We start from the raw sequence: 21,337 nt of genomic DNA, 5'->3' as shown, positions 1-21,337 counted from the left end.
ATCGGCAACTTCTAGTCAGACAAGCGATGGGCGGATGCGATATGGTATTAATCGCAATCGGCATTTTGTGGTTGACAACCCTTTTATACATCGCGATTACCACGGATGCGATATAGCATTCAACTGTTTATAATAAGTCTGTTGGGTCCACCGTTCGCCCTCCGATATAATCTAATACTCCACCTCTTATAATATGTATTTCTCCACTATAATACTCCTCCGTTAACTGCTCAATGCTCCTCTGATCAGTCTTCCTCTAGATTCCAAACCTTTGGCTTGTTGCTCTGATAGCTCCTCTTCTTTGGCATATATATGGCATATATATATGTGGCTCCTCCTATAGCTCCTCTTTGCTCCAATATGGCTCCTCTGGCTTGGTCTACTCCTCTTGGCTCCATTTGCTCCTCTTGGCTCCGTCTGCTCCTCTGATGGCTCTATCTCCTCCTCTTGAATATTGCCATATTGACATCAATGAAAATCTGTGTCCAACAATCTTCCCCTTTTTTATTGATGGCAATATTCTTCTACTCTCTCCCCCTTTGACATCAATGGCAAAGGAATGCATACTAACTCCCCTTGTCAAGTTGCTCCCCCTGTCCTGCTGCATCTTTATGAATAGACTTGAGTGATGATAAAGGAATAACCCCCATCTTTTGTCACAGGTGTTCGAATGCTTCCCGAGGAAGAGCTTTAGTAAAAATATCAGCGATCTGCTCCTTAGTACTGATATATTCCAGAGCGATGTTTTATTCAGCTACTTGCTCATGGAGGAAATGATACTTGATTGGTATGTGTTTGGTTCTTGAGTGCATCACTGGATTTTTGCTGAGACTGATAGCACTAGTGTTGTCACAATAAACAGTAATTGGTTGATCTATACATATGTTGACATCCTTTAGTGCTTCCTTCATCCATAGTATCTGAGTACAATAGTCTGCTGCAGCAATATACTCAGCTTCGGTTGTGGATAATGATATAGATGACTGTTTTTTGCTGAGCCAGGATACCAAACAGTCTCCTAGGAAGAATGCATTTCCACTAGTACTTTTCCGATCATCTATATTTCCAGCCCAATCAGCATCGGTGTATGCAGTTACAGTCAGTGTTGAGCTCCTTGGGTGCTAAAGACCGAAAACTGAAGTTCCCTTCAGATATCTGAGGATTCTTTTTACAGCTAATAAATGAGATTGTTTGGGAGCAGATTGAAATCTTCCCACCATTCCTACTGCTTGCATTATGTCTGGTCGTGTAGCTGTTAAGTATAGAAGGGCTCCAATCATTGACTTGTAATGAGTTGCATCTACTAGAGGGGAGTCATCATCTTTGCTCAATTTGCAGTTTGTGGTCATAGGTGTACTCACGGGTGCACAGTCCTCCATTCCATATTTTTTGAGCATGTCTTTTAGATATTTGGCTTGAGATGTATACAATCCTGCTCTGGTTTGAGATACTTGAAGTCCAAGGAAGTGGGACAGCTCTCCTATCATTGACATCTCAAACTCTTTTGCCATGCTTTGAGAAAATTCATGGCTCATTTCATCATTATTACTAGCAAAAATCAGATCATCGACATAAACAAGAGCAACTAGTAACTTACCTTGATCTGTCTTTATGTACAGATTGCTTCCAGCCACTCCCTTTTTGAAGCCTTGTTGTTGGAGATAGTTATCCAGTCTTGCATACCAAGCTCTAGGAGCTTGTTTCAACCCATATAAAGCCTTTTTCAATTTACAGACTAAGTCCTTTCCTGCTGTTAGATCAAAACCTTCTGGCTGCTCCATGTAGACTTCCTCCTTGAGTTCCCCATTTAGAAATGCTGATTTCACGTCCATTTGATAGATTTTGAATCCTTTTGAGCAAGCAAATGCTAAGAACATCCTGATAGCTTCCATACGAGCCACTGGTGCAAATGTCTCTTCAAAGTCAACTCCTTCAATTTGTGAATAGCCTTTGCAGACAAGTCTTGCCTTGTTTCTGATAACCTGTCCTTCCTCATTCATTTTATTTTTGAACACCCATTTGGTTCCTATTATGTTTTTTCCCTTTGGACGAGGTACCCGCTCCCATGCCTTGTTCTTCTCAATTTGGGACATTTCTTCTTCCATTGCTTTTACCCAATGAGGATCCTTACTTGCTTCTGCAAATGTTTCTGGTTCTATCATAGATAGAAGGGCAATGACTTTTCTCTTGGGTGAGGTGGTTATCCTTCTTATGGTCTGCACACCTTCATATTTATCACCAATGATTTTTTCTTCTGGATGGTATCTTTCTACATACTTCATCTTTGATGGGGTATGGGATGGTTCTCTTTCCTCTTCTTCTTCTTCATCATCTATCTCTTCTTCTTTAGGTTCTTCTTCTTCAATGAGGAAGTCATCTTCTTGTTCTTCAGTTTCCTTTTCTGGAAGATCTTCATCAACCTTTACATCGATGCTTTCCACTATTTTCTTCAGTCGAAAATTGTAGCACTTGTAAGCTTTTCTCCGTGGTGAATATCCAAGAAATATCCCCTCATCAACCCGAGAATCAAATTTTCCGGGTGAACCATCATTTATTTTTATGAAGCACTTGCTTCCAAATATTTTGAAATACTTCACCGAAGCAGGTCTCCCTTTCCATAGCTCATAAGGAGTTTTGTCACAATTTGGTCTCAATTGAGTCCGATTCAATGTATAGACAGCTGTCCCTACTGCTTCCCTCCAGAATTTAGGTTGTAGATCTGCTGCTAATAGCATGGTTCTTGCCATTTCTTGGATAGTTCGGTTTCGTCTTTCAACTACCCCATTTTGCTGAGGTGTTCTAGCAACCGAGTATTCCCTTTTAATTCCATGAATATTGCAGAACTCTCTGAACTCTTTTGATGTGAATTCTCCTCCTCTGTCTGTTCTGAGACACTTAATTTTTGAATCTTTTTCATTTTCTACAAGGGCTTTTATATTCTTAAAACACTCAAACGTTTCAGATTTATACTTTATGAAATATATCCACATCATTCTAGTATAATCATCAATAAATAATACAAAGTACCTTTCTCCTTGGAGTGCTTGATTTCTAGTTGGCCCACACACATCAGCATGTATGATTTCCAAGGGCTTTGATGTATAGTGTTCCTTTGTCTTGTGGCTGGTTCTGGTCTGTTTTCCATGTTGACATGGACCACACACTGCTTGATTTGGTTTGGACAGCCTTGGGATGTCTTGTACAGCTTTGATTTTGCTGATATTGACCAGATTTTCGAAGCTGGTATGTCCAAGTCTCTTGTGCCACAACCAACTCTCATCTGCCTGACTCAAGTAGCATTTGTTCTCCTGAATCTTGTTCAGAACGTAAATATTGTTTGGTGTTCTTACTCCTTTTGCCACAAGTTTTCCAGAGACAGAGTTCCTTATTTCACAGTCTTTGGTGCTGAAGACAACCTTATGTCCTTGATCACAAATTTGGCTGACACTCAGAAGGTTATGTTTGAGTCCGTCAACCAGCAGAGCATCTTGAGCTTTTCCTTTTCCATTGATCAGAGTAACTGTTCCTCTTCCTGCAATTTTTCCAGTTCCGCTTCCAAAGGACACATTCCCTTCCTTTTTGCTCAGTGAGATAAATTTCCTTCTATCTCCTGTCATGTGTCTGGAGCATCCACTATCCACAAACCACTGGTTTCCATTATTTTGCGCAAATAGAGCCAGGCCGCATTTGTCCATTGCAGAGATCTTGCTACTCGTCTTTCTTCCTTTGAGTGGGCAGTTTTGTTCATAGTGTCCATTATTGTAGCAAAAAGAGCAAGTCAGATCAAATTTAGTCAAGGGATCGAATGAATTGAAGGTTTTGATTTGTCCTTGTATTTTGGGATCATATGAGTTGATTACTCGGTCCTTTTGCATTGTCTTTTCACTTCTGTGAGCCATGCAATGTCTAGCTTGGTGACCGAAGTTTTTACAGTGAAAACAGTGTCCAAGAAATATAGTTTTGAAGCAACCACGGTTTAATTCGCCTTCCTTTCTGAGAATTACTCCTCCCTCATCCTTTGGATTTTTTATTGGCCCTTGGTGAAGTACAGGTTTGTATTTGCTGTAGTGTCCATGATTCGACTCCACATTTTTCTTTGGAATAACTCTTTCTTGATTCTTGGAATCTGGAATGCACTTTTGATAAGATACTTTTTCATCTTTTGGGTTGCAGGAAAGTGCTTTGGCATAGCTTTTCACATTATTCTTAGTGCTTGAGGATTCTCCCTTGAAACCTATTCCAGACTTATCATGTTGAGGTTTTTGATTTTTCAGAATAGTATCAAGTATTTGAGAGCTTTTACAGCCCTTTTTAGTTTGCTCCAACTCCTTTCTCAGAGATACTACTTCGGCCTCACGTTCTTCACAAGTCTCTTCTTTTTCCTTAAGCTTTGTTTCCAAGAGATCTTCTCTCCTTCTTATTTCCTCATTTTCAACTTTGAGAGAGATAATTTTGTTCCGTAGTTTCTCGTTCTCTTCAATGGCACTTATTAACAGTTCATCCACATTTCCTTCTTGCTCCGAGTCATCATCATCTGTGAGTGCCATGAATAATGCTTCTTGGCTTTCATCATGATCTCTTTCCTCATCTGATTTCTTTTTGATGACCATAAACTCATCCTCATCAGACTCATCTTGCTTGGAGAGAAGGTTTTTCTTATTGAACCCTTTCATTTTGTATGTCATTCTTTTAGAATTTCTTTCATCATCACTGTCATGTTTATGAGGACATTTTGCTGCATAATGACCTATTTTACCACATTTAAAACAGATAAGAGGATACTTGCCTTTAAGCTTAGATCCTCTCTTCAGCTTTTGTACATATTGAGCCAATTCGGATTCCACATCTGACTCATCACTACAGTCATTCCTTTCTTTCCCTTTCTTTGACTTTGAGGCCTTGAATGCTGCATCTTTGGAGCTAGGTCCACCTTTCCTCATTTCATAGGTTGTGATAATTCCATGGAGTTCATCCATTTTGAGGGTGTCAAGATCCTTTGATTCTTCTATAGCCCTTATTTTGGAGTCAAATCTGTCTGGAAGGGACCTTAATACTTTTTGTACAATAGTACTTTCTTCAACCTTTTCGTCCAATCCTTTCAGGGAATTTACCACTTCAGCTACTCGGAGGAGGTATGCTGCAATATCCTCTTCCTCTTCCATCTTCAAACTTTCAAATTGTCTTCTATGAGTTTGAAGCTTTGCCTTTTTTACTTTTGAGTCTCCATTGTACAAACTAACTAGCTTCTCCCACATTTCTTTGGCAGAGTTACAGTGCATGATTTTTGTAAACTCGGAATCAGTGATTCCACTAGTGATGGAGTTCATGGCCTTTGCATTTGCAATGTAGGCTTTCCTCTCGTCTTGGTCTGTTGGAAGAGTGGAAGTCACTTGGTGTTCAGTTTGACAAAAATGCCAGACTTCAGGTCCAAGGGACATTAAATAGTAAGTCATTCTTTTCTTCCAAAAACCAAAGTTAGTGCCATCGAACAGAGGAGGTTTTCCTGATGCTTCATGATTTCTCATCATGGTTGCTGATCCTTCTTCAAGCTGTTAGGCTAGAATGAAGAAACCTGCTCTGATACCAATTGTTGGAAATACTGAGAGGGGGGTGAATCAGTATTTCTTTTTCTCACTATTGTTTTACTAGTTAAAACATATATGTTCAGAACACAAAATGAACAGCAGGAATAAATGCTTTTATTAATATAACAGTGCAGTAAAATAAATACAATAAATAGAATGTCACAACTGGTTGCCAAGCTCCAACTTGGACTTTGGTGAGGCTCCAACCTGCTGAGCACCAACTCTATTTTTCCAAGACACCAATCTTGGACTTAGGAGCACCAACTCCCAAGGACTACAATCCTGGTCAATTCTGAGGCTCCAACCTCTTTGGTATACACTGGTGTGCTGCTGCACTCTTTTCAGCTTCCACTGCTTCTGCTGCCCCCTTTGCTTCTACTGCTTCCACTATCTCATACTCAGGTTATCCCATCTGCCAACTACAACATCAGTTCTCTGTTCTTGCTGCTTTTATATGCTCCATGACACTCTCCATTCGTTTCCTCTTACATGCTAGCTCTTTGGCTTCCTCCTCAGTGGCTATCGTTTCCTCTGACTCACTTGATCGCTTGGCACTTCGGCTTCCCATTTCTTTACTTCTTCTGTCTATACAAGTGTTCCAATCTTAGCAGGACGCGTTGTATCAATGGCAAGCATTGAGTCAACGCAGAGGACTATATTTATAAGACTGTAACAGCGCTGCTTTTATGTTTATCAGAGACCATCGCTCAAGCTCTTTAATCACCCATCAAAAGCCACCTTTTATTGGTGCTTTAGTACTACCGGAAGCCACCACCCGAGCCTTTTATCACCCATCGGAAGCCACCACCAGAGCCATTAATCAACCATCACACAGGCTTTATCAACCATCATCGAGCACTTTAATCAACCCGCCACACTTATAGAATCAGAGCCACCCTTCTATTGCCGCTTTTATGTCTATCGGAAGCCACCAGCCGAGCCTTTAGTCAACCAACACAAGTATTGCAATATATGTGCCTTAAGGCTTAAACCCGCAGCCACATATAATATATGGGAAACATTATAATACCCCCCTTTTGAACCTTCGGTCACATATACATTAATACACGGGAACCCATGTAATCCAGCTCAAATGAACATTCGCGGATTTCAAATTTTATGCACCCGCCTCTATACTTATCGGCGGGTCCGTCCGTTCGGCGATCGCAATAACCACTTGACTCCAACCTCCGACACCCTTGCGGACCTGATACCTCTTACATCCCTTTCTAAAATGACTTCGGGTCTGGGATATCGGGGTTATCGCACCCTCTTGCGATACGATAGTTCTGCGGACTTCAATATTGATTCACCCGTAACTATACTATATCGGGTCCGCAACATTCATCGCTATCGGTGATTGCAACATATCGACAGTCGCAATGGCCAATGGCCGATGGACGCGATAAGACATTAAGCCAAATCACAATATAGCATCGGGTCCGCTCTTACAATCGCAATCGGCAGCTTCTAGTCGGACAAGCGATGGGCGGATGCGATATGGTATTAATCGCAATCGGTGTTTTGTGGTTGACAACCCTTTTATACATCGCGATTACCACGGATGCGATATAGCATTCAACTATTTATAATAAGTATGTCGGGTCCACCGTTCGCCCTCCGATATAATCTAATACTCCACCTCTTATAATATGTATTGCTCCACTATAATACTCCTCCGTTAACTGCTCAATGCTCCTCTAATCAGTCTTCCTCTAAATTCCAAACCTCTGGCTTGGTCTACTCCTCTTGGCTCCATTTTCTCCTTTTGGCTCCATCTGCTCCTCTGATGGCTCTGTCTCCTCCTCTTGAATATTGCCATATTGACATCAATGACAATCTGTGTCCAACACCCCCCATACTGCTTCGGGTGAGACTTCAATCCACGCTTCATAGATTGATTCTGAAAGGGCCAGTAGTGTAGGGATTTGTTTGGAAAAACCAACTCTCAACCTAGGTTAGGACCCACTAAGCCATCAAATACACACTGAGGCTCCAACTGGAATTCTCCATCTCGTTCCACCTGCAATATAGACCAATCAATCACATGATCAACATATTTAATATACTTCTTAAGAAATGATACACTAAAAACATCATGGACATTCAATGTTAGAGGTAGTACAAGTCGATAGGTTACTGGCCCAATCTTCTCAACAATACTGAAGGGTCCACAAAACCGTGGTGCTAGCATGGCACATGATCCAATCTGTAAGGAGCTCTTCTTTGGTTTGATGAACAAGTACACCTGTTCCCCAACCTGGAACTCCTAGAACAACTTGTTTCGATATGCATATCTATTTTTCCTATCATGTGGTGCCTTTTAGGTTTGTCTTGGTTACCTGCATTTCCTATTCCATGTCTTCCAACATATCTAGTCTAATAAGTACCATGTTCACTAGATCACTCCAGTTGATGGGAGTATTACAACTTCGTCCATAGAATGACTCAAAAGGACTCATCCTTAATGACTCCTGATAACCATTGTTGTATGTGAACTCAAGCAAGGGAAGATACTTCTTCCACTTCTACTACTCTTTCATCACATACATCCTCAATATGTCCTCCAATATCCTGTTGACCCTCTCTATCTATCCATCTGTCTCTGGATGATAAGTTGTACTGAAGGTCGACTCCGTGCCCAAAACTACAAACAATTCCTTCCAAAACTTAGAATTGAACTTTCCATCACTATCTGACACAATATTCTTTAGAGATCCATGCAAACTGACCACATATCTAGTAAATACCTATGCTATATCGCTAGTTGAGAATGTAGATTTCATTGGTTTGAAGTGAGCAACCTTCGTTAACCTATCCACGACAACCATAATGGAATCATGATGTCTCACTATCCTCGACAACCTTGTGATAAATTCCATGGAAATGACCGTCCATTTCCACTTTGGAATCGCAATCGGTTGTATCAGTCCATCTGGATGCTTACACTCTACCTTCACACGCTGAAAATCCACCTCTCCCCCTCATATTTAGCTTCTTTGCTTTCATCAACCTCTTCAGAGGTCTTCTACTTGGATGCCTTTGTTCGGTCCTCTTCCTCCCATATTGTTTCCATAGTCTTTGGATTGGATATATTATTAAGTTTTTAATGAGTGTTTCTTGTTCTACAATAGCTTTTAATAACTACTCATGTTTTGCACGGATGTTTATTAAATTTTTCCTCAAATCTCTCACCATATTCATTAATTCCACTGTAAAAACTTGCACTTGTTCACCCATATGTACCCAGATCTCATCTTCACCCATGTGAGTGTCTCCCTGTGGTTTTTCCATCACTTATCCCTTTTTCTTACTCTTCTTCTTATTCTGTGCAAAAATAGGCATTCATTTTGTTAAACAAAATTATGGTCAACTCAAAGGCCACATTGTTGCAACTTGTTTTGCTTTGATACCATATGTAACATCCCTTCAAGAATTACTCAAAATGACTATAAATTAAACAATGAATTTTTCTTTTTGAAAATAATTTATTCATGTATTATCATCACATCAAAACGACAATCCTTAAATTCTACATGCATAGGTAAATCACCTCAATGATTTCCAACGTCCAATTGTTTCTCTTGTAACAAGCAACATTGTGTTTTGTCTACATATTTAAATTTGACATGAGACTGAAACTTGGTGGGACTTGGTATTGAGATTTACTTATTCACTAATGGAAATTACTTGGGAACTTTTCTTATATTTCTCCTTGTTGTTCAATGTCTCCTTTTACAATTTTATGATTATGGATATGCTAGATTGTTGGTCTAGCACAATCCACCCCCATAGCTTAATGAAAAGGGCTATTATCTTTTTTTAAGCCTCATAGCAAACCTTTTAACATTATCTCAAAACTTTATATATATATATATATATATATATATATATATATATATATATATATATATATATATATATATAGATATAGATATAGATATAGCGATTGATCGTATACTACAAAATAATGTGCATGATATATACACATATATATCCTTGATATTATTCTCCTCTATGGGTTATATAATTTATGATTTATGACAAACGTTCTTGACCCTTGAAGGCCCTTGTGGAAGTTTGTGCAAATGTGGAGGCCTTATAACATTCTTTCCACATGATGAAGCTACATGAAAAGGAGTCTTGTAGGTTGATCAAACCCTAGGCATGTGTCTTTGTTCAACAATGGTGATTTTATTTGGTTTAATCGACAATGGTGATTATACCATCATTGTTAAGGTAACTACCTACCCTCAACCTCTCCACTGCAATGGTTTCATTTTTGTTTCAACTATTTGAGAGCCAAGCTCTACAACCACGAGGTTAATTTATTAAAATAACAAAGGTTTTACCCTACATTCAAAGGATTTACACCATGTTCCAATTTGTCTTGCCTAACATTCTGACGAAAATGATTTTTTCTTACGAAGTAAGACAAGGCTTGTCCACCAAATCTTAAATTTGACCCTATACATTCTAATTTCTTATTTCTTCCTTGTTTTATATCTTTGTGAAACTTTGGCAAAGATTGAAATAGATTACAACCACTAATTTGGTTGGTTTGGTGGTATACTTACAAGTCAAACCCCAAATTCTTCTGGAGGCTCCTTTGTAGCGACCACCCCTTGTAAGAATTATCATGTTGCTACACCTTCCTCATAGGATTCTCATTGGTAATTTCTGAGAACTGAGTCCTAAATTCAAAACCCTATATTCTCTTCTAGACGGGTTTCCTCTTATGTGTTTACAATATTGAATGGATTTTATACTGAAATAGGGTTATGCAGAGGAAAATTCACTTACCCTCATTAAGGGTAAGTTCTTGGTTTGCAATAATATAGCTATAATATTCTTATAAATAATTTCTAGTTAATTAAAAACTAGACTAAGGGTTTTCCATTGGTTGTTCACATATTAGTCCTTGGCTGCAATTGGGGTTTTGTTTTGAGGAATATTTGTGGTTAATTACATACAATATTTACTTATTTCACCTCAACCCTTATAGGTACTCATTTATAATTACCCGTATACATGTTCTTCAAGCCATCATTGGCTTCAACTCTAACTGCCAACTACATGAAATATATTTGTAATTAGGGTATACAGAAAAGGCCCTAACCATCTAGGATTTGCAATTTTTTTATCATATAATATCTTGAGAGTTTTCATTAAATTATTGGGCTGAAATCCTGGATTCTATAGTCAAAGCCTTGTAACATTGGCTTTATAATTAAGGATTTTTCCCTTTTTTTTATCCAAAATCTTTCACTCTATGATTTGGGTTGTGACTGAAACTTGCAGGGCAAGGGATGTAATTTTTATTCTTTATTTCAAGAAAGACAATTTATATAATTATTTTCTTTGTCTTACTGTGCATGCTATTGTAATTGTAGTCATGATTTATGGCATTGTTATAGGAAAAATTTTAGGGGTGAATTATCGAAAATGGGTTATTTTTTGGACATTTTCTAATATATATATATATATATATATATATATATATATATATATATATACATATATATACATATATATACATATATATACATATATATACATATATATACATATATATACATATATATATATATATATATATATATATATATATATATATATATATATATATTCCCAAATTTGGTTAAAATTTTGCCTATTTTTTACATATATATGATTAAATGGATGATATTCACCAAAAATTTAGCAATTTTAACGGTAAATTACATGTTTTTTTATTGATTATTTGCCTACATTTTGTACGTATGAATTTTAAACCATTAATAGTTGCCTACAATACTATATATACGAAAAATATTTAATCCTTAAAAAATACCCTGTGATTGTTAGTTTTATTTCCTTTCTATTCCATACATTCGTACAAGGGTATTCCTTGTAGACACTAAAGTGTACATTATGACTTATGCATTGTTATGAATTCATACTCATATGAATAATGTGGTTATTGCTTAATTTTAGAAAGCACAAGCTAGGCCAAAAGCCTTGTGGACTCCTGTCATGGTAGTCCATCTAAGGTCTTTCTTTAAGGCCCTATTGATAACTTGCCAATGATTACATACTCTTGGACTGTCAACATGGTTTTCCCTTCCTTGTCCTTGGCCTATAACATGCTAACCTAGGCAACATTTTTTAACTCCTATTTGACTAGATTTATTATAGTCCTATAATATCTCTCTTTCTTTGTGGTTTGCAATTAAGCTCAATTTTTATAAAAATGAAATGTTACTACTTAAGATAGATTATTTGCATATTTCTATTTTCCTTACTACCTAGGTAATTCTCTACTTTAGTCAGATACACACACACACACATCAACATGTACAGTGATACTAGGTTTGTTCTTGGGTAGGGTCTCTTCCCTATTCTCCACAATAGAGGAATGCTTAGTATTACCTGTTAGAAACCCTATATTTAAACCTTTTTTCATGTAACGACCAACTTTCCTACAACAGAACACCAAAAATACACATACATATTTATACATTTTATTTATAGAAATGTTAGTAAGGTTTATCCATTCACTTTCTTGAATACATCCCAAAACACTTATAATCATAATAAAATCCTACTTTATTTATTCACAACCCTGAATTTCAAAAGTACATATTTAACATGGATTTTTTCCATATATTCATATACTTATCTAAAGGTCTCCTAGAAATAGATTAAAGGATTCCATGTTCCTCCAAACCGTTAACAACGTTTTCTAGTAGCTCCCCCCCGAGCTCCAACTCCTCCCTACCAGGAAAACAACTCAGTGTTTCTTCTTCAGTTCTCACCTCCTTAACCCAAAGCAAAGTCCTACTAATTATGGGTTCATGTCTAGTCTTTCTCTCTTATTGCCACATTTATTTGTTCTAACTTCATTTATCCCCAGCAACCTTTTTTTTATAAACAACTTCCACCCATGACATTTATCTCTAGTCATGTATTTCTTTGGTGATCTTCTCAACTAATAGTTCTCTCTATCTGGAAAAATGGAGGATTTTTTCTTCTTTTGTTCCTACCCCCTTCTTGGGCATAACCGATTCCAACTATTTTCTTGGCAGTTTAGAGTTTAATATCTCACATGAAAACTTTAACATATTTCGAAGAATAATAATACAAAAAAAACTTTATTTTTATTAATAAAAATAAATATTTACATTTCCATAACATATTACTTGTCCCACTTTGAATTTTCAGCCACATGTCCAATATAAAATCCATAAAAATTACAAATTTACTAGGGGTATCACACTTGGATGGTCTGGTATAATAGTTGTTATCCTCCCCACCTAGTCTCAAGTCTCGAAGTTGACATATTTTTTCTCTCAAATAGGGTAACTTTGTTGCACTCTTAAGTGAGTCTATACTGAGTGTTTCCCTAGTACTAGCAACCTCTCACTTGATATTAAAAAAGTGAAATCAATATATATCATATACTATGTTAGTAGCACAACCATATAAATTAAATGGGTAGTAAATGTCAATATGCACTAACCCATGATAAGTATAAAAACACCTACTTCAAATACATCATAAATTTTTAAGAAAAAGAAAATAAAATCATAAAATTTATCTAATTATAACTTTATTATTATTACTATTATTATTTTTATTATTTTCAATAATAAAATAATTATGTTGGCTTCATGGGCCCTGACCCAGGTTCGGCGTTAAGCAGCCAGGTAAATCCCTACACTACTGGCCCTTTCGGCATTAATCCGTGGAGTGTAGACTTAAGTCTCACCTGAAGTAGTATGGGGGGATGCATGAACCAAGTTTCCGCACCTTGAGATGGTCGTGTTGTTGATATTATACCTTAATATCTACCTTCGCGCTACCCTTACTAGCGATTCAAGCACTTACGTGCCTATGTGACTATGCATGGTTACAATTTCTTGAATCAACGTAAGTGTTCGCCAATTTTATCATGCAATTAAGGTTATCTTTGTGTAAACATATATTCTTACTTGCGATCAATTAATAGATAGAAACATATATATTCATGCATCAAATTAGCATTATAATGTAAACCCAGCACTTAACATAACATAATTAGAGATAAAATACATACTAATTTCATAATACTTCTCTTTATTGATAATTCAAGTTCCTAGTACAGACTCTATCTGCCCTGCACACATAGTTGCAGGGGTCTGTGCACTCAGCTACGAACTTCTACCCTAGGCCTCTGTGCACTCATCTGCAGAACCTCTATCTATGCTAAGGTTCTCTCTCTTAGATCTCTATAGACTCATCAATGACTCCAACTATTCTGACCTCTTTTCAACTTAGTTGCCTTAGACTCTTCTAAGACTCCTTTTTATACATTCACATGGTCCGCGGACCATGGGTAGATCTTTACAACTGACATGATTCTTTACAAAACAAGGGTTGATATCTTGATATCTTTGCGCTTTGCAACCACAAAATGTGGAGACTTTACATTTATTATACAAACTTTAGGCCTTTTGCCCCAAAACTTGGGTTTTTAACCCTAAAATTGAACCCCAGGGGATCTGTTCCCAACAAGCCCCCAACACAAACATCATGACTCACCCTTGAGTCACTCGGCTGGTGCGGAGATCTTGTCACGAAGACTTCCCAGCTCAACTTGGACAGCTGCTACCTTGGCGGCACACTGTGTTGCTGCCTGCTTTAGCTCCTCGACCAATTGTTCTGTTACTAGCGTTGCACTATCATCCTATATCTTCTGCTGAGTCTCTTGCAAACTGGCCAACTTGCATTCAATGGTGGTTTTGATCTCATAGGCCTCATCTAACCAGGGCTTCAAGTGAGTCTTCAACACAGTTTCCTTGTGTTGCACTATGTATACCTGTTCTTTCAATGCTTTGGCCTCCTACAGTTTCATGAGCCTCTATGTGATGGAAACAGTTCACGTTGTTGCCTTAACCTTGTTGTAGAACTGTTGTAGTTCCCGCACTTATGTCTCTAGCCCTTTTACATTGGGGTCCTCTTGTAGGTTGGTGAGGACTTCAAGTGACTACTCAAAAAGTGTCGTGCAGTCCATTACAACACTTGCTACCACCGCTACCACATCTGCCACAGTAGTCGTGTGCTGCTCCTTGACTTTCGGCAGAGTCAAATGTTGGGCCTTCAACTACAACTCTATGATCTTGAGATTCAGATCCAGTTGAACCTTGGCCAACTTTGTGCGTGTGTCGCACACTCCCACAACGATTTTCCAAACGCGCACATCGATTGGCTAATCCTTAGGGATGGTCAACTCTGGGACAGTTGTGCATGCCTCATCCACCACCTTGATAATGCGTTGATTCTTGTTCGTCAGGTCTGCCACAAGGTTAACAACAGATTCTTTCTACATGACTAGCTGAGCATTATTCACCATTTTCTCACTGATCACTAGCAAAGCACGGTGTTCGTGGGCCAAAAGTTCTACTATCACACCATCCTGCAGAAGATGAAGCGCCTAGCTAGGAAGCTTGGCCAAGTTAAGTTCCACTCCCTTGAGGGTGCTGACAGTGGGTCTATTAGCTTCCTTCTCTGTCATTAATGCACCATCTGGTAGCACTATGGCACGGAGATCCCTTGTGCATAGCATCCTTGCGGCTTCTGAGGTGCCAAGGGCTAAACTAGTGGGTGCCACACTGGTATGAATCTATGATGCATGGATCTGCAGCTCACGTAGACCCAAATGAATAGGCCCCAATGCCTGTTGTTGTTGTTGCTCGAATTACTACAGCAGCTCTATGGTGGCATCCCGCACTGTATCCCCGATATCATTCAGATCCCCCTCTGTTAGGGTGATCAGATCCAAAGACATCTTGCTAGCCTTGGACTTCTTCCGCGACCCTACCTTTTTTGGTCCTCTGGTACACTTGACACAGAACGACGTCATCTCTAGATCCACTCCGCCCTGCTCCATTTGTTCATCCCCTTCATCCTCTGATTCTAGTGAAGGTGACTTCTGACCTCCATCAGAGCCTCGCTTCTCTTCCCCTTCCGGACCACCTGACTGTTGCACAGCAGCACGCTCTGCCTTGGCCCTATCTTCAACCTCCTTTCTCCTTTTTTTGGCTAGCTATTCCATCTTCAGCTTGTCTTCTTCCTTCTTGCACTGAACGGCGGACTTGCTCGATCCCATAGCCAAGTCCAAGGTGGTGTGCCACTCTGCCGTTCAACGATCAAGGACTACACTGATTGCATCATCTGTTGCTAAGTAGGGCAAGTCGTGCCATTTATGCTTAGGGTCATTTGATTCTCATATTGAGACATGGTGGAAGTCAGCCTTAAATTACTCGTACTCTTGCAACTTGTGAAAAGTGGTTGGTGACAACCACGACTTACGGTTGATGACCATACGCATGTTCATGTCCATCAAGATCCAAAAGATCTTTTTATCTTTTATCTACTAAGGATCATTAGTCGCCCATAACAAAGCATACTTCACTGCCTATGGGAGGTCAGACATGACCGCAGGAAACTTACTATCCTTGGTTAGTTCCCATGCTACCAACACTATGGACAACAATAGCCATGCATAGTGGAATGTCTTTCTGAGATCCTACACCTCACAGTAGTTCGCAAGGAACTCACCGTAGAGGTAGTGTGACCAATTAAATTGAACTCCCTCCGTGCATTATGCCGCTAAAGCTACGACTGGTGCCAACACTTCATCTGCACGACAGTTCCGCATGATCTTTCCTGCTAGGAGTTGTGTTTCCACTTTAACCTTAGGGTCATAATACTTCTAATAGCATATCTGCGCAGCGTCTTTACTAATCTGAACTTCTTCTTCATGGCCTCCATGAGGGCATGCTTGCCCGCCTTTCCACCAAACACCATGGCTGAATTTTCCCCTGTGTACTGCAGCTGCGTGATCCTATGGATCAACATATTCGTGATGGGTATTAGCTCCTCAAGCCACAAACACCCATCATGTACCAAGAACAACAACTACTTGATTACCACCATTGTGATGGGCACGCGGTTGTAATGCGGCACCCACAATAGGTTGATCAACCCTTCCTTATCCACGCCTCTCAACCACTTCCATGGTTCCAACACAGTCACTCTCATGGTTTTTTGGAAAACACAGTGCATGAGTTGGTCAGTTTCTAAATGAGGGAACCGTTCTGTGTCCACTAAATCTAAGTCTTCTAATTTCAAAAGGGGAACAAGCCCCAAGCGTGGTCCCTCGAACACAATTTGATCTGTTAAGAGGGGTGTTTGCAGGGTGACCTTACTCTCGTCAATGTCTTTGGGCACCTTGGTCTTGCTCCTGCACAGAGGAATGTACTTAGGTAGCTTAGTGATGGGGTTGGACCCCACAATTCCAACATCCTCCGTCTCCACCCCAACATCCTCATCATCCATTGGGATATCCTCAATTTCTTCTTCGTTCGGCTCTAGGTTAATCGTCTTGCCCTTTTCCTGCGTGGTGGGCTTATCCTTTTGTGGGTGCTTTCTGGGGGGTGTGCGCATCGGCGGTGTCGTGACGTGCTTAGCCTTCTTGTTCTTGGGACCCTCCTTGGTCGGGGTAGGCCTCGGTCTAGGAAATCGTGGAGACTTCGGCACTTCAACCAGTATTTCCGCAGGCGCAACCTTCGGGGTAATTCCTTCTACTGCCATAGCGACCTCTATAACAACTCCCTTGGTTGTCATTGCTTCAACACTCATAGCTTATGCTCTTAGAATAATGTCACGACTGTTTTTGCTGTTAATTTTTGGAAATCAATCGAACACTAGGTAATCAATTAGTTCTTTGAAGAATACGTGGCTTATGCACAACACACAGTATAAATCACAATTTCTCAATATGCAAAGTGTTTTCCGCTAGGCAGCCACCTGTAATTTATAGGCACTTTCAAATTTGAATCCGACCGTTCCCCCCAAAATCAGTTCATTAATGCTAGATTGGTGGTAGATTTTCAAAGATCTGGTCCATAAATTCTGACTTAAATGCCACCCCCCCCCGCTCCAGTTGGCCATTTTTCATCATCAAATCATGAATAGTGACTTTAATGGTCACTTTTCGGCTAATCTGCATGGTTGCTCCTTTATTAGCGAAGCTCTTTGCGTGCTGTTGTGAACCCTATGACATTCCCTTGTTCCGAACAATTCTCTCCTTGCATAGCTCCCCAACCCGGGCAGTGTAGTTTATAGTCCCGTGCCTCCTTTCAGCTACTTGAAGTGCTAAGGCTGTGCTTCCCTCATATAGTCACCTAGCTGGATAACATTGTATGGATTCAATAGGCTACCATTCACCTTTCGTGGGAGGAATTCTCCATTCAATTTAACCAGCTAAACTGCTCCACCATCGGTAATGTCCTTGATGACATATGGCCCTAGCCAGTGCATCCTGAATTTCCTTGGAAACTTATCAAATTTGCTTTCATATAACAAGACCAGATCATTTACCTTAAAGGTGTGCAGTTTGATGTGCCGATTGTGACATGCATTTTTGCGCTCCTTTTGAAATTGTTGATGAAATCCAGCTAGAAAGTGGTCCTCCTCAAGCTCTGCTAACTGTGCGAGCCTTTCTTCCAGGGCTCTGCGGTTCATCATTCCTGTGAGTGCTGCTATGCATAGAATGGACACAATGTATTCCATTGGCATCACAACTTCTACACCATACACGATTCTAAAAGGCATTTGCCCAGTTAGCTTCTTGTGAGTCGTTTTGTATGCCCATAGCACCACGGGTATGCACACATCCTAGTCATTTCTTTGATTGTTTCAGACCTTTGTTAGTGTGCTCTCCAATATCTTATTGAATGCTTCCACTATCCCATTGGCCCGTGGATGATAAGACATACTTTTTTTATGATACACCTGAAATTCTTCTGTTAACACGCTGATTGTTTCATTAAGAAAGTGCATACAATGATTGCTCATCAAGATCTTTGGACAATCAAATCTTTTCAACACATATTCAAAAATAAACTTTGCTACTGTTGCACTTGTACAGTCCTTCATAAACTGTGCCTCCACCCACCTGGTCAAGTACTTAGTCGCGGTGATGATGTACCACACACCCATCTTCTTTCCTTGGGGCTGAATTGGACCCACAAAGTCAATCGCCCATTTCTCAAATGGTTGTAGCATCACTTGCAGCACCAGAGGAAGTTCATCCCTCCACAATGGCCTGCCAGCCCTTTGACATGCGTCACTTGCCCTAAAACATGCTTTCAAATCCTTATGCAGGGTTGGCCACCACAACCCAGCACATAGAACCTTCTACGATGTTGCTTTCCTTGCATAATGTCCTCTCACAACTCCCCCATGAGTATCAGCAAGGATGTTGCTCCTTTCAAACTTTAGTACATAACGTCGCAATATCTCATCAGACCCCATTTTATACAAGTGGCCTACAATGAAGGAGAAATTTGTCGTGCGCACCAATAGCTCCTTTTTTTGTTGGCTTGTATACCCCTTTGGAGCAGTTCTCATTGTCAGGAAGTGTATGATATTTTCAAAGTGACTATCTGCGACACATACCAAAAAGAGCTACATGTCAGGCAACTTATCCTCCAAATTAGTGGGTTCCTCTCCTATTTCAATGCGTGACAGATGATTAGGTCCCGCATTCACTCGTCTTAGCTTCACAATAACTTCAAAGTCTTACTCCTCGAATAACAACAACCATATGCATATCTTTCCCCCCAACATAGGTTTATTAACTAGGTATTTCAATGCAGAATGATCTGTATACATCTTAAAATGTCCACCGAGAAAATAGTGCCTGAACTTCTAAGGTGCACACACCATAGCTAATCCTTCACGCTCTATCACAAAATAATTCTTCTTTGCTTTAGACAACTTCTGACTCACGAATGATATAGGGTGATCCAGTTCTCCCTCACCATCCTGTGTTAGCACAAACCCCAGTGCAATACATGATGCGTCCATGTGCACATGAAATTCCTTCTTCCAGACTAGGAAGACTAGGATCGACGCGATGACCATTTTCTCTTTTAGCATGTCCAAGCTCTTCTGACATTCATTGTTCCAACAGAAAGTAGCATCCTTCTTCAACAATTTCTCCATAGGCGCAGTGATTTGGGCATAGCTCTTGATGAACTTCCTATAGTATCCGGTATGCTCTAGGGTTGGGCACAACTATTTCACATTCCTTGGCACCTCCAAGTTGATTATAGCTGTGATCTTCATGGGGTCTACCATCAATCCTTGTCTGCATACCACATGACCCAGCAAGATCCCGAAAGGGACACAAAATAGACACTTCTTTAGGTTGAGTGAAATATGGTATCTTCGACATGTATCTAACATCAAGCACAGACTTGCCACATGATGCTTGACCAATCCAAACACTGTCGAATTGTCAAAGTATACCTCCAGAAACTTATGAATGAAATCTTTAAATGCCGCAATGACTACGTGTGAAAAGATTGCTGGTGCATTCTTCAGCCCAAAAGGAATTACGGTGTACTGAGAACATCCCCATTTAGTCACGAAGGTCGTCTTGCTTCTATCTTCAGGTGAAATTTTGATCTGACGGTACCCAGAGAACCCATCAGTGAAAGAGTATGCTTCTTAGTCACCTACATTATCCAGTACTTCATTAGTGAACGAGGTTGGAAAAGGATCATGAACACAAGCATCATTAAACTTCTGGAGGTCCACACAGATCCTTATTTCCTCTTTCTGTTTCTTTTCCTGAACCACTATTGGGCTTACCCAATCATATTCTTCCACTGGCTTAATAATGCCCACTGCGAGCACCTTATCTAAATTAGTGCGGACCCTTTCCTTATACTTCATATTAAGGTTGTAAGGTCTTTGTTTCACAGGTTTCGCGTCCGGTTTCAAGATGATCTTCATGACACCTAAGTCTCCTATTATGACCTTCATATTAGAAAAATTCATGGGGAACAAATCCTGATATTCGCAGAGGAGATGGATGACCTTATCTATTGTTGCATTGTCCCAATAGTCCCCAATCTTCACAAATTTTAGCTCCTCTTCTATGCCAATGTTGACCAGTCTAGTTTTTAGTGGTGTGGTTATGTATGGATCCTCTATCTGTGGTCCTTCAACCTTGCGGTGACCCTCGGTTTCCAAGATATTAACCTTTCTAGGATCCCTGTCTTATTCTTCAGTGGTCACATTATAGCATTCCAGCGCGTGGCTTAGCCAAGTAGTCCAGTTAGGTTGAATCGGGTCCAAAGGATCTTGTGGTATTCTAAAGATCACTGCTTTAACCTCTTGTAGCACTGCGTCAATACTGTCAAACCCATCCTCAAAGTTGAACATCATTACAAACCCCTGACGCAAGATGTCCCATTCTTCAATTCCATGGCGGACCTCTGTTTCCAAGTACCAATTCATTGGTATGACAAAACAAATGCACCCATTCACGCTGAGGCTCTACTCGATAAGCCTTAGTCCATTTGGCTAGGTGATCACACAGATCATCCCTTCCATCATACTTATTTTTCATCCCCACTTTTGGCTGCCTAAAACTTACTCTCATCATCCTCTTATATTCGCACCAATCCCCGAAATTATCCTTATGCGTACCCCACCATATAGTGGGCGTAGCGCCCAATCCAAGGCCTAGAAGTGGAACTTCTCTAACATTTCTCTTTCAAATGCATCCAAAAATATATCCACATCTGTCAACCCACAATAAGAAGGTAGATTCCTTACCTCTGATGACACACAGTGCAATGACTTGGTCATCATATTATAGCACAACGTAGATAATTCATGCAACCAATTTTTCTAGCGCTCTAGTTCTTCAT

This window comes from Pinus tabuliformis, chromosome 1_1, assembly GCF_031772625.1.
Source record: "Pinus tabuliformis cultivar Carrire ecotype Pingquan chromosome 1_1, CPIR1, whole genome shotgun sequence".
Taxonomy (NCBI): Eukaryota; Viridiplantae; Streptophyta; class Pinopsida; order Pinales; family Pinaceae; genus Pinus; species Pinus tabuliformis.
Note: the sequence above shows the minus strand (reverse complement) of the source record.